Raw genomic sequence first — 13,506 nt, forward strand, 5'->3', positions numbered from 1 at the left:
GCTACAGTATCTTTCTCAGAGTCCAAAAGGCAATGCACATGCATAGAGCTTTGTACATACCCAGAATTGTACACAGTGTAGGAAGGCCCTAAGAATATTCTAGTCTCTAACCTCAGGCTGAGTTTAAGGTTTTGCCAATACAGGAAGTGAAGATAAGAGTTATACAGTACCTTGCTGAACTTTGGTATCACCAACCTGCACACAGCCCCTTAGGAAAGATTGCAGATTTATTGGTTCCAGGAATTTAAGCAAATTTCTGTCTATCATTAGTTGGCCTGTAAGATGCTGAAGAGAGACTTCAGTGGCCACATGTGACAAAGACTATCACCTGTCTTGAATTAGTTCAGAAAAGTCACTAAACACACAAAATAATAACAAATAGGCAAAAAAACAAACTTTGGGGAGGGAGTACAGTCTAATCCCAGAATTGCCACATTATATTAGTTTAAATGCCCAGTTTAAGAAGAAAAATACTAATACTTGCTTTGGCAGCACATATACTAAAACTGGAATGATAAAGAGAAGATTAGCATGGCCTCTGCGCAAGGATAACCTGCAGATTCGCGAAGCATTCCATAAAACAGAAACTAGATGTGAAAAAATAATGGCCCATGCTCTAGGAAGAATAAATAAAAGCCAACAATTTTCTCTAAAGCCCATGTGTTGGACTTAATGGAAAAAATTTAAATCTGCTAGTTCAACTATGTTTAAAGAACTGGAAAAAAAAATGTTTAAAGAACTAAAGGAAAATATGAGCATGTGTCTCACCAAAAGAGAATATTAAAGAAGAGATAGAAATCACATGAAAATGGATAAAATTTAGAATTTCTGGGGTGGAAAAATGTAAGAATATTAAATATCGGGTTCTATGTGTAAGGAGCTTGGAAGTCACCATTCTGTCCTAACATCCAGTGAGAAAAAAATGAACAGTTCTCCTAGGATCCATAAAAGAGATCAGGACACAAGGAAGACTATAATTCTCAAGATCAGAGAAACATAGACATATACTGGGAGTCAAAGATCACCCGAGTAGAGACTCATGAGTGGAAACTATCACATGAACAAGTACAGGGGTAGGAAAAGTTGACCTGTAATTGTTAGAGGCTCATGGTGACACCCTACCCTCCAAATTTTGTGGGATTTATCTCCAGGAGCTTTACCAGTTTCATACAATAAACATCACAGAAAATTGCCTTCCTGCTTTTGGCAGGGGGATGGAAAAGTAACTCTCTTGATATTTGCCAGAGACACATTGTTCTTTTTAACAATGCCTGCCCTCAAGAGAAACTATTTAACCAGAGCCTGACTGACCTGAAGGAAGAGAAATACCTAATCTAGTCAGTCCCAGACTTGCATATGAGAGAAAGGAAATACTCAACTCCAGCCTCCTAGAGCCATCCTGCCCTACCTAAGGAAGGCTATATACTATATAATTTCAACTACATGACATTCTGTAAATGGCAAAACTATGAAGACAGTAAAAACTTCAGTAGTTGCCAGGGGTTGGGGATGAATACACAGAGCACAAAGGATTTTTAGGGCAGTGAAAATACTCTGTATGATACTAAAATGATGGATACACATCGTTATACATTTGTCAAAACTCATAGAGTGTCCAACAGCAAGAGTGAACATTAAGATAAACCCTGGACTTTGGGTGATAATGGTCTGTCAATATAGGTTCATTACTTGAGAACAAATGTACCACTCTGGTGAGGGATTTGATAATGGGAGAGTCTATACATGTGTAGGGGCAGGAGGGACATGAGAAGTATCTATATTTCACTCAATTTTCCTGTGAACCTAAAACTTTTTTTAAATGTCTTAAAAATACTGTAGGTTATCAACAGGTTTTTTGAGTGGACAGAAGAAATTATTAGCCATCTTGAAAATAGATCAGTTGAGATAATCCAGTCTGAACAACAGAAAGAAAAAAGAATGAAGAAAATTGAAATGAGTTTCAGAAAGCTCTGAGACACCCTTAGGTGTATTGAGATATGCATAGTGGACATTCCAAAAGAAGAGATGAAGAAAAGTGCAACAAACAATATTGAAAGACATAATGACTGAAAAATTTTCAAATATGATGAAAACACTAATCTGTACATCCAAGAAACTCAACAAATTCCAAGTAAGGTAAACCGAAAGAGATGCGTACATGGACACATCTTAATAGCTAGAGAGAAGCTCTCACATAACCTTCCACATATGAAGGTCCTCAATCTGATTAAAAGCTATTTATTCAAAAACCCTGGTGGTCTAACATACTAAGTGGGATAACATACTAAGAATGGTGATGGAAAAGAGAAAAGGTCAACCAAGAATTCTATATACAACAAAACTACACATAAAAAAGTGGGAGAAATTATTACATTGACAGATAAACACCTAGAGAATTCATGGCTAGTAGATCAGCCCTACAAAATATAGGAAGTCCCCCAGGATGAAATGAAATTAGACCATAACCTGCAAGAAGGAAGAGTGGTGGTTGATGAAACATAAATGACAGTAAAAGGATTTTGAGAAAATTCTACACAAAATAATAGAAAAGTGAAGGAAGCAAGATATTAAAAGGAATTATAGACCATGTTCAAGTAGAATTTATTCCAGGAATGCAAAGTTGGTTCAAAATATGAGAACCAATGATCTAATTTACCTTGTTAATAGAGATTCAGAAAACACATGCCAAAACAAATGCCAACAAAGCATTTGACAAAGTCCAACTTCTCATGATTAAAAAATATACTCAGCAAACTGGGGATAGAAAGTATATTACCTTTCTATAGCTGCTGGACCAAATTATTATGACAGTCGCTTTTACAATACAATTTTTTCTTTTTTTTTTTTTTAAAAGATTTTATTTATTTATTTGACAGAGAAATAGCGAGAGCAGGAACACAAGCAGGGGGAATGGGAGAGAGAGAAGTAGACTTCCCACGGAGCAGGGAGCCCGATGCAGGCCTCAATCCCAGGACCCTGGGATCATGACCTGAGCTGAAGGCAGATGCTTAATGACTGAGCCACCCAGGCACCCAATACAAATTTTTTCTTACTTTACAGTTTCATAGTATAGAAGTCCAAAATGAGTCTCACTGGAATAAAAGTAACAGTTGGGCTGCATTAATCTCTGGAGGCTCTAGGGGAGAATCTCTTTTCCAGACCTAAGTAATTGGAAAGATATCCCATAATCATGAATTGGAAGACTTAATCATTTTAAGGTGGTATTATCCCCAGAATGCATCTACTGATTCAACACATTTTCTATTAAAACTCTAGCTGTCTTTTTTGTTGTTGCAGGAATTGGAAAGTGGATCCTCAGTATCACACGGAAATTCAAGTGATGCAGTATAAGCAAAACAATGTTGAAAAAGAATAGCAAAGTTGTAGGATTGATTTTCCATTTTCAGAAGTTACCACAGAGTTGAAGTAATCAAGACTATTACACTGTTATGAGGATAGACATATAATGGAATAGAATTGAGAGTTCAGAAGTAAACTCATAAATTCATAATTGTTTTTATCAGAGTTCCAAGATTTTGTGGGGGAAAATAATATTTTCAACAAATTTGGTAGAAAGACAACTAGATATGAAACTGAGATGCCACTCCCACCATTTACAAAAATTAATGAACAAATACCATATTTCACTCATATATGGAATTTAAGAAACAAAAGCGGTGAATATAGGGGAAGGGAAGGAAAAATAAAAGATGAAAATTGAGAGGGAGGCAAACCATAAGAAATGCTGAACTCTAGGAAACAGAGTTGCTGGAGGGGAGGTGGGTGGGGGAAAGGGGTATTTGGTTGATGGGCGTTAAGGAGGGCTCTTGATGTAATGAGCACTAGGTGTTATGCAACAGATGAATCACTAAATTCTACCTCTGAAACTAATAAAAAAATGAGTTCAATAATATACTGATACAAAATAAGTTTAATTTTCTCCCCATTAAAATGACAGTTTGTTAGATCATTGGTCTGCTTTTAATAAGAGATTATAAAAGGTTTTTCTTTACCTTTTGTATTATCTGCCAAGGAAATATTCTATGTCTTATCAAAATAAAAAATTAGAAATGGATAAAAAATTTAAGTGAAGAACTGAAATGATAATATTTTTATAAGAAAACAAAGACCCAAATCTTCCTTATGCTGGATTAGGCAGTGGTTTCTTAAATGTGACCCCAAAGCCACAAAGAGCCAAAGAAAAAGTAGATAAATTAAGTATGCTGAAATAGAAAATATTTTTGATTCAAAGTAAGCTATTGAGAAAAGTGAATGTAGAAACCACAGAATGGGAGATAATAGTAAATTGTATATTTGATCAGTCTAGGATCTAGAATTCATAAACAAGTCTTAGAACTTAATAATACAAAGGAAATTAACCCAATCAAAAATGGGAAGATGTTTTGATTAAATATTTTTCTAAAGAAGATATAAAAAGAGCCAATAAGCACATGAAAAGATCCTCAAGATCATTAACTCTTAGGGAAATGCAAATCAAAATAAGAGAGACCACTTCAGACCCACTACAATAGGTAGAAAAAAATATGCACATTAGTAAATTTGATGTGGTTATGGAGAAATTGGAACCTTCATAAATTGCTGGTAGGGATGTAAAATGGTGCAACTCTTGTATAAAGTAGTTTGGTCATTGCTCAAAAAGTTCATTGTAGGGTTACAATATGGCTCAGCATTTCATTCCTAGGTACTGAAAATAATTGAAAGCACAAAATATTTGTACATGAATGTTCATGGCATTGTTGCTCATAATAGCCGGAAACTGGAAACCATCCATATGTCCATCAGTTGGTAAATGGCTAGAAAAAATGGTATATCCGTACAGTGGAATATTCCATCATAAAAAATGAAGAAATACTGGTACATGCTACAATATGGATGAATCTTTAAAACGTGCTAGGTGAAAGAAGCCAAACACCGAAGTATACATATAATTTCAATTATAAGATATCCATAATAGAGAAATCTATGGAGGCAGAAAGTAGGTTAATGGTTTCCAGGGGTTGTGGATGGCCATGGGAAGTGAATGTCAATGGGCATGTGGTTTCTTTTTGAAGTGATCAAAATGTTCTGGAATTGTATAATGCTGACACTTGCTCAACTTTGTGGATATACTAAAAATCACTCATTGTACGCTTGAAAGGGGTAAATGTAATGGTATGTGAATTATAGCTCTATAAAAATTGAAAATATATTAATATTTAGAAAGTGAAATTTCTAAGGAGCCATTTACAATAGCATCAGAATCAAGTACCTACAGGAGAATCAAACAAAAGATGTATACAACCATCACAGAGGAAATAATAAAACTTTATGGAGAGATAAAAGAATAAAAAAAAGGAAAAACCTCCCTTGTTCATGAATTGGAATGTTCAGTATTTAAAAAAAAATGAAAATTCCCTGAAAACTGTAAAACAATCAAAATAAAAATCACAACAGGTGTTTTGTTATGTTTTGCTTTGCGATTCAGCTAGCCAATTCTAAAATTTATAGCAAGCTGTAAATGGCTTAGGAAAGCAAAGACATTCTTGAAGTGAAACGAAAAGGCAGAGCTTCTATAATATCACATGGCATATAAAACTGTGGTAAACAAGACCATAGACAAGTAGACCAATGGAGCAGAATAGAGAGCATGGAAACAGATCTTGGCATGATACTAGAGGTGAAAAAATAAACTTAGATCACAACAAGTTTAGAACCAATTCTGTATATAACAAAAGACAGCAAGTGTTGGAGAGGATGTGGAGAAATTGGAACCCTTGCTCACTGAGGGTGGCATTGCAAAATGGTACAGCTGCCGTGATAAACAATATGGAGATCCTGCAAAAAATTAAAACAGGAACTAGCATATGATTTGGCACACCCTCCTCTGGGTATTTATCCAAAAGAATTAAAATCAGGATTTCAAAGAGCTTTCAGCACTTCTGTGTTCATGGCAGCACTATTCACAATAACCAAATGTGGCAACATAACAAATGCCCATGGACAGATGAGTGAATGAGAAATGTAGTATATGTAAAAATGGAGTACTATTCAGCTGTTAAAAAGAAATTCCGCCATAAGCGACAACATGGATGAACGTTGAGAACATTATGCTAAGTGAAACCTTTGTCACAGAGAGACAAATTGTACGTGATTCTACTTACATGAGGTATATGTAATAATAAAATTAAGAGAATCAGTGGTTTGGTGGTTGCCAGGGGCTAGGGGGAGGGGAAGGTGGGGAGTTACTAATCAACAGGCATAAAATTTCAGTTACGCATGATGAATAAGCTCTAGAGATCTACTTATAACATTGTATCTTTCATCAATGATAATGTAGGCTTAAAATTCATTACGAGGGTAGATGTCACATTCGGTGTTCTTATAACAATTAATTTTTAAAGAAACCAATATATGAAATGTTTCCTTTTGTTGTTTATGAGTATGAAGATAAAAAATGTTATGACAGATGGACTAAAATGTTACTATAATTCATTTTCTGCTGATCGTTCATTTTATAACTATGCTTTCCTGAAACCCAGGGTATCAGTGGATTTCTATACATAAACTTATACTATATACATATAATAACTAATACTTTTATAAAATTATAATTTTCTTTATCAAATCACTATGCTATCAGAAGGTATTTTTATATAGTTTCATAATATGCTCAAGTCTGCTATTACATGACATATGTGTTCCTAAAAATCATTGTATTGTGCAAAGTAGTGGAATAAAAGCCATAGGGCTTACAGAAAACGGAGATAAAGGAAAAGCACTAAAAAAAGTTTTGTCATTGTCACATAAAATACATAGGGATCTAATGAGAATGATATCACAGTTTTATACATGTTAGTCAATACATGTATAAATACTTCAGTAAGTCAGGTACTTTACCTTGTAAAAGACCTGAAATTTGCTTGTGGACACGGGTGTGGGGAGAGTTTGTATTTGTGAGTTATTGTGAAGTGATAGAAGGTAAGCTATCTGAAATCAGAAGTAAAATTGTAATATAAGATGTGATTGTGGTCATAGCTGGTATATGCTTGAGGTGTGTGCATATGTTTTATATGCTTCTGCATTGTTCCGTTCAGTGAGCTGCAATTTTCTGAGTTTACCTAGTAGTTCTCATGGAAAAAAAACCTGCACAAATGCAGCATGTAATTTGTGTTACGCTTATATTATTCCTAACATTACAATTGCACTGAAACAAATTCATGTTCTCAGAACAAGTGTTCTGAGAATTGATTATAACTCCCTTTTGCCCTCCTGAATATTGAGAGATTTCAAATGTAATTCACCCAGTATGCTTTACTTACATTTATATTTCCAGTGGAATACTACATGTAAACTTGTATCAAATCTAAATAACATAAATTTAATACATAATATTTGAAATAACTCTGTAGGATCCATATTGGCTGTTGTACTTTATTTTGCTTGCAGATAATTCATGTTAACTAAATTTGGCAACTTCCAAAGAGAGTAGAAGTAAATGTGTATATTGAATTACAAGTTAATTTTTTTTTAAGTGATAAGGTTCCTAAAGTGAAATATATAGTATGTATATTAATTCCCATGAAGGTAATAAAAAATTCCTAAAATGCACTTACAGAGCTCATCATTAGGTATAATTTCACCCTTGCCTGTATGAACACAGTTCTCCATAAAATCAAATCACTGGGCCTGCCTGGTGATGGGTATTAAAGAGGGCACATACTGAATGGAGCACTCGGTGTTATACGCAAACAATGAATCATGGAACACTACATTAAAAACTAATGATGTAATGTATGGTGATTAACATAACATAAAAAAATCTTAAAAAAAACACTAGGAACAGCATGTGCGTCTAAGAGCAGAATAGAGTCATAACGCTGGTAAGAGCTTTAATGTTCTGGCGATCAATAAGATACCTAAGTGCATTCTTAAGATGCTGGTTGTGCAGTATTTATTGCTTTTGATTGATTACTGAAATATGAAATACCGCATTTCCATAAGTAGTTCTTTTTCTCATAAACAAAAGGCAGAAATCAAAGGGGAAAATCAAGCTCTCAAAGAAGACTCGGGACATTTTCCTCCATAGGAAATTATTATGAAATAACTACAACACAGAGACCAAAACTAATTATGAAAACTAATTTGGAAATGTTAAAAGCCAACATGCTGTCAATGTGCCAAAGGCCACATATATAATTAAAATGTAAAAAATAACTATTATAAATACTTAGTATAAGGCATTTTTAAAATATTTAAAATAAAAATGATAACTTTATATAATAATAATTGCTTGGCTTTTAATCTGATTGGGATACATTTTTAGTGCATTTCAGTATAAAAATACATTTGAATCCTTGAAATTTCTGGCACATTTTGAGAATTAGAGCCGTTAAATAAATCAAGCCACTCATAAGTACATATTGCAAATGAATTTATTCTTTTATTTATTAGAACTACATCAGAATTATTAGTTCATTATGTCTTTATAATATTTTCTATGAAAGTCTCTTTATTTTTACCTCATTTGAACTGCCCAGTAATCCCGAGAGTTTGGCTCAGAATGTTGAAAATATAAATGATTTTAGACTTGTTTCTTTTACCAACAAGGAAACTGAGGCCTGAAGGGGAAGAAATGAACTTTTATCACCCTATGGTTTAGAACTAATTCTGTATAAATTCTTCCATCTATTTTCTTCTGTGATAAATTGCTATACTTTGTTACTGGTGGCATCAGAGAAACAGGCAGAATAAAAAAAGACTTACCAACTCAATATGTTCTTTTTAAAAGTGAATGGTTCAGTTATTTTTAAAAACACTTTCCATGTTCTCAGAACCATGATTAAGAATGTTGGAAAATTCCTATGATTGATCAAAATGTAGCTGTGAGAGATTGCCCATATAAAATAAATTAATAACAAAGCAAATTTTACAAATCACAGTGGAAGGCACAGGTTGGGGGTGAGACCTCGTGTTATATATGGAAATAGCATTAGGGGCCAAAGTATTCTTGGGTCTTGTCAAAGCTCCTCTATACCAGTGCTTTTTGACCTTGAGTGGGTTTCATGGCCTAAATTTTCATGCATTAGCATGAGAAGAGTCATCTTTACATTTCACTGTTTTAAGGATTGAATAAGATAATATATAAAATATCTGGTTCTAACTGGAATATAGATTTTTTTTTAGATTTTATTTATTTGACAGAACTTGCACAAGCAGGGGGAGTGAAAGAGGGAGAGGAAGAAGCAGGCTCCCTGCTGAGCAGGGAGTCTGATGAAGGACTGTATCCCAGGACCCTGAGATCATGACTGGAGCCGAAGGCAGATGCTCAACCAACTGAGCCACCCAGGTGCCCCTGAAATATAGACTCTTAATAAAAGAAAAAGCCGGGAGCACCTGGCTGGCTCAGTTGGTTAAGTGTCTGGCTCTTGATTTCTGCTGGTGTCATAATCTAAGGGTCCCAGGATGGAGCCCCTTGTCAGACTCTGCGCTGGGAGGTGAGTCCACTTGAGAATTCTCTCCCTCTCTTTCTGCCCCTCTTCCAGCTCGTGTGCTCTTTCTCTCTAACATAACTAAATAAATCTTAAAAGAAAGGAAGGGCCATTAATAGTTGTTATCATATGAGCTAAGAAAAGGAAGGTATTATGGTACAATTATAGAACATATGATTTTCCTTATAATAGAGTAGGGATGCGCTACATGAGAAATTGATGGGAAGACAATTCAGGATCAAAGGCACGAGATAAGCACACTGTGAAGATGCAAGAAATGAAATGACAATTTTTGGTGAATAGGACAAGCTGAACTACGTATACAGAAGTGGTGGTATGTACAGTTAAAAGTAAACTAGGATCAGACAGTGGAAGGCAAAGTGCCAGAAGGCCTAGTTTAGAAGTGAACCCATGGGTAGTAGAGGGCATATAAAAGTTACTGGAAAGGGACGCCTGGATGGCTCAGTCGGTTAAGCGTCTGCCTTCGGCTCAGGTCATGATCTCAGGGTCCTGGAATAGAGTCCCACATCGGGCTCCTTGCTCCACAGGGAGCCTGCTTCTCCCTCTCTCTCCCTCTGCTTGTGCTCTCTCTGTCAAATAAATAAAATCTTAAAAAAAAATGAAGCTCTAAAAAAAATAAAATTAAAAAAATAAAAGTTACTGGAAAATCAGAGAGGGAGAACAAACCATGAGAGACTCTGGACTCTGGGAAACAAACTGAGGGTTATGGAAGGAAGGGGGATGGGGTGATGGGGTAACCAGGTGATGGGCATTAAGGAGGCCACCTGTGGTGATGAGCCCAGGGTGTTATATGCAACTAATGACTCATTGAACAATACAACAAAAATTAATGATGTACTATATGCTGGCTAACTGAACATGACAATAATAAAAAAAGTTACTGGATAACAGAGGTGGTTAGAGTAAGATTTACAGGGTACACAGATTGGAAGTCAGGGGAAAAAAATTTATAATCGATCCTGTATATTTAGGGTCATTGTATTTTATAATCTTGTAATGAATGGATTGGTGTACTTTATGAAACCAAATTTTAAAAGGTTAAAATCCTAAAACTTAAACTCTTACCTTGGTAAATGATTTGTAAATAGTTTGCCAATTTAGTTTTAGATTGGAAGATATAAGTGAACATAAAGTCGTTTCTGTGACTGGAGTCAGGCTAAACATGAATTTAATAATAATAAAAAGGTTCTATAGAACAAATCCGGAGATAAAATATTATTATGGGCCTTGTATCCTCCTCTCATTTTTGAGCACACATCCTACAGGAAACTGAGCCAAGAGATGTGAATCTGCTGTTTGCTCAGAACCCCGAAATTCCATGTGCCTCTCAGAATGGAAGTACTTAGCTTTCCTGAGTGTGAGGCATATAAGACCAAACCTAATGACTATTTCTTCTGGAACCCCACTGAATAAATAGCTGTCTTTACCCATTATGAAGGAAAACTTGTCTGGTGGCACTTACTGTGATATCTTTGTCCCCAGTAGAGTGCCATAAGTGAGCGATGTTGGTTCCCAAGGTGATACATTCCTAAGGCATTTTTAATGATAATTTTTAGTGTGTATGTTTTTCTTTTAATTTCAGAACATAGCTCTTTTAAGATCGAGTTGCATTTTCGTAGTAAAAATATTTATAGCAAAGGAGTGTACATGTTTTGTCATAGACCTATCTAGCACAATATGGGATTGCAGCTAAAAGTGTGTTTGATAATCATCTTGGTTTCCTTAGACCCAATTACTTTATATTTTGCTTTCCAAAGGACATTACATCCTTGTTGAGTTATATCAGAAATCATTTTTTGGTAGTTAGCATACTTTAACTGAAAAATAGTGTTTAGGAGAGAAATGTTAGAGCATTGAATAGGGAAAGAAAAAAATAATTTTTGACTTTTGTCTTCTTTTCTTCACTACCCTACCTAACTCAGAGAAACACACCCAGAAAATACTGGTGAGTTCTTTAATTTCAGGAAATCATCTGCTTCAAGGCTGGTGTTAAGTGTATACGGTAAAATATGTGGTTTCTCTGTTGGACCCCAGAATGCTTCACTTAACCTTTATAAAAACTGTATCTTGTCTCATCTGAAGTGATAATCCTATTGTGAATACCAACCAAGTCTAAGAACAGGTAAATTTCTTACAGGTATACGGGGCTTGGGAAAATAGTTTGAGTGGATGCATTCAAATAAGTCACAACTATGATATCCACGGTTAACTTAATTATAATTTACCCAGGAACACAACTCCAGAACACTGAGTCCTGTGTGATGAATTAAAGATAGGCTGCTAAATTTGTTCTTATCATAACACAATCTTTTGGTTTAAGCCATTTGAATTTTTATTAATATTTTTATGGATATTAGTTGAATTTCTATTTTGAATTAAAAGAGCAGAGATATATAAAGGCATAATTTCCTTGAGGTATAATATCAATCTTCTGTTCGGTGGTTAAATGTTTAAAGTCATTAAACACTGGCAAGACTAGCTACTGATTTCAGTAGCCCAAACTTAATCTCTGTATGCAGTCATGTAGAAAATAAGTTTCAGCTTATTTAAAATCAGATTGAGCCAAGGAATATGCAGGAATTAAGTATAATGTTTTACCTTTATCAACTTGAGCACTTGTATAGGTCCTCTTTCAAGTAGAGGTAGAGTAATTTGAAAGGGGGAAGCACTGTTAAATTGTAGATTTTTTTTTTTTTTACATCTTATATCTCACTTCTAGAAATGCTTAGCTTCTTGAAAAGTACTTAAAGCAGAGTTAAATTGGCTTCTTTTTGTGTATTGAGTGATATATATTTACCTTAGTATTTAAAAGCTTTTAAAATAAATTATTAGATGTGTTTTTCATGGCTCTTGTCTTTTGGTAAAATGTTTTTTCAGCTTCTGCTATAAACATAACTTCATGGCCTAACATTTATCATTTAAAAATATTAAGTACCCACTAAAACCTGGCACTATGCTTGGCATAGAGGTAAAATGGTGATCAAAAACATGTCAGTATTTTCATGGAGTTAATGGTTTGGTAGCTCTACCTTAATCCAGCATACACTATTGTGTCTGGAGTCATGATTGTCAAAACCTGATTGCGGGAGGAGGCAGTGTGCTATCAGAATCTGATGGATAGAGACCAGGGATGCTGCTACACAGCTTACGTTGCACAGAATGGCCACCCACAGCAAAGCATTATGGAGCCCAAATGCCATTGATGTCACAGTTGAGAAACGTTGCTCGTGTATAAAAACGGCATGGATTAAACAATCCCACTATTGAATGCATGAGTAACTTCCAAGATAACTACTTTGAAAGACAGGAGGCATGGGGACGCCTGGGTGGCTCAGTCGATTAAGCGTCTGTCTTCGGCTCAGGTCATGATCCCAGGGTCCTGGAATCGAGTCCCCGCATCGGGCTCCCTGCTCAGTGGGGAGTCTGCTTCTCCCTCTGCCTCTGCCACTCCCCCTGCTTGTGCACATTCTCTCTCTTTCTGACAAACAAATAAAATCTAAAAAAAAAAAAAAAAAAAATGGAGACATGGTTTTATGAGAGTCCATAGCAAAGAAATTTGACCTAAGCTGGAGTCAGTGTAGTCCTCTCTGAGAAAGTTATCTGAAATTTCTCTCAAGGTGTAAGTGTTTTTGTGTAGATAATGGGTGGGAGGGCATCTTGGAAGGAGGGTTCAAAACAGAAGGGCTGCTGGTTGGAGGAAATGAATTCATACCAATGTGGCAGATGCGCAAAAGTTGCTGTGAGATAAGACTGGTGGGGTAGGAAAGCCGCAGCTGTGTGGATCCTCTGAAGGATGCGAAGCTACTGATACATGTTGAACAAGGTGGGACTGGATTAGATCCACAGGTTTGAAAATACCGCTCTGGCTCAGTCCATAGAGAGAGATTAGAAGAGGGCAGAGTTGCTGGAAGGAAGCTAAAATGTTGTGGCAGCTACTATAGCTATGAATTATCTGAATCAACAGTAAAGATAACTGTGACAATATTCATGTTTGTTT

The 13,506-nt window shown here is 35.4% G+C and overlaps 1 non-coding gene across 1 annotated transcript; it reads left to right on the top strand.

The window, feature by feature from the left end:
* The first annotated feature begins 480 nt into the window (after positions 1-480).
* On the top strand, positions 481-583 carry LOC112813050 (U6 spliceosomal RNA). The gene has a single exon (XR_003205433.1). It is a non-coding gene; the product is annotated as a U6 spliceosomal RNA (small nuclear RNA).
* Positions 584-13,506: the final 12,923 nt, after the last annotated feature.

This window comes from Callorhinus ursinus, unplaced genomic scaffold (assembly GCF_003265705.2).
Source record: "Callorhinus ursinus isolate GAN/ISIS: 27379988/994484 unplaced genomic scaffold, GSC_fseal_2.0 scaffold16, whole genome shotgun sequence".
NCBI lineage: Eukaryota > Metazoa > Chordata > Mammalia > Carnivora > Otariidae > Callorhinus > Callorhinus ursinus.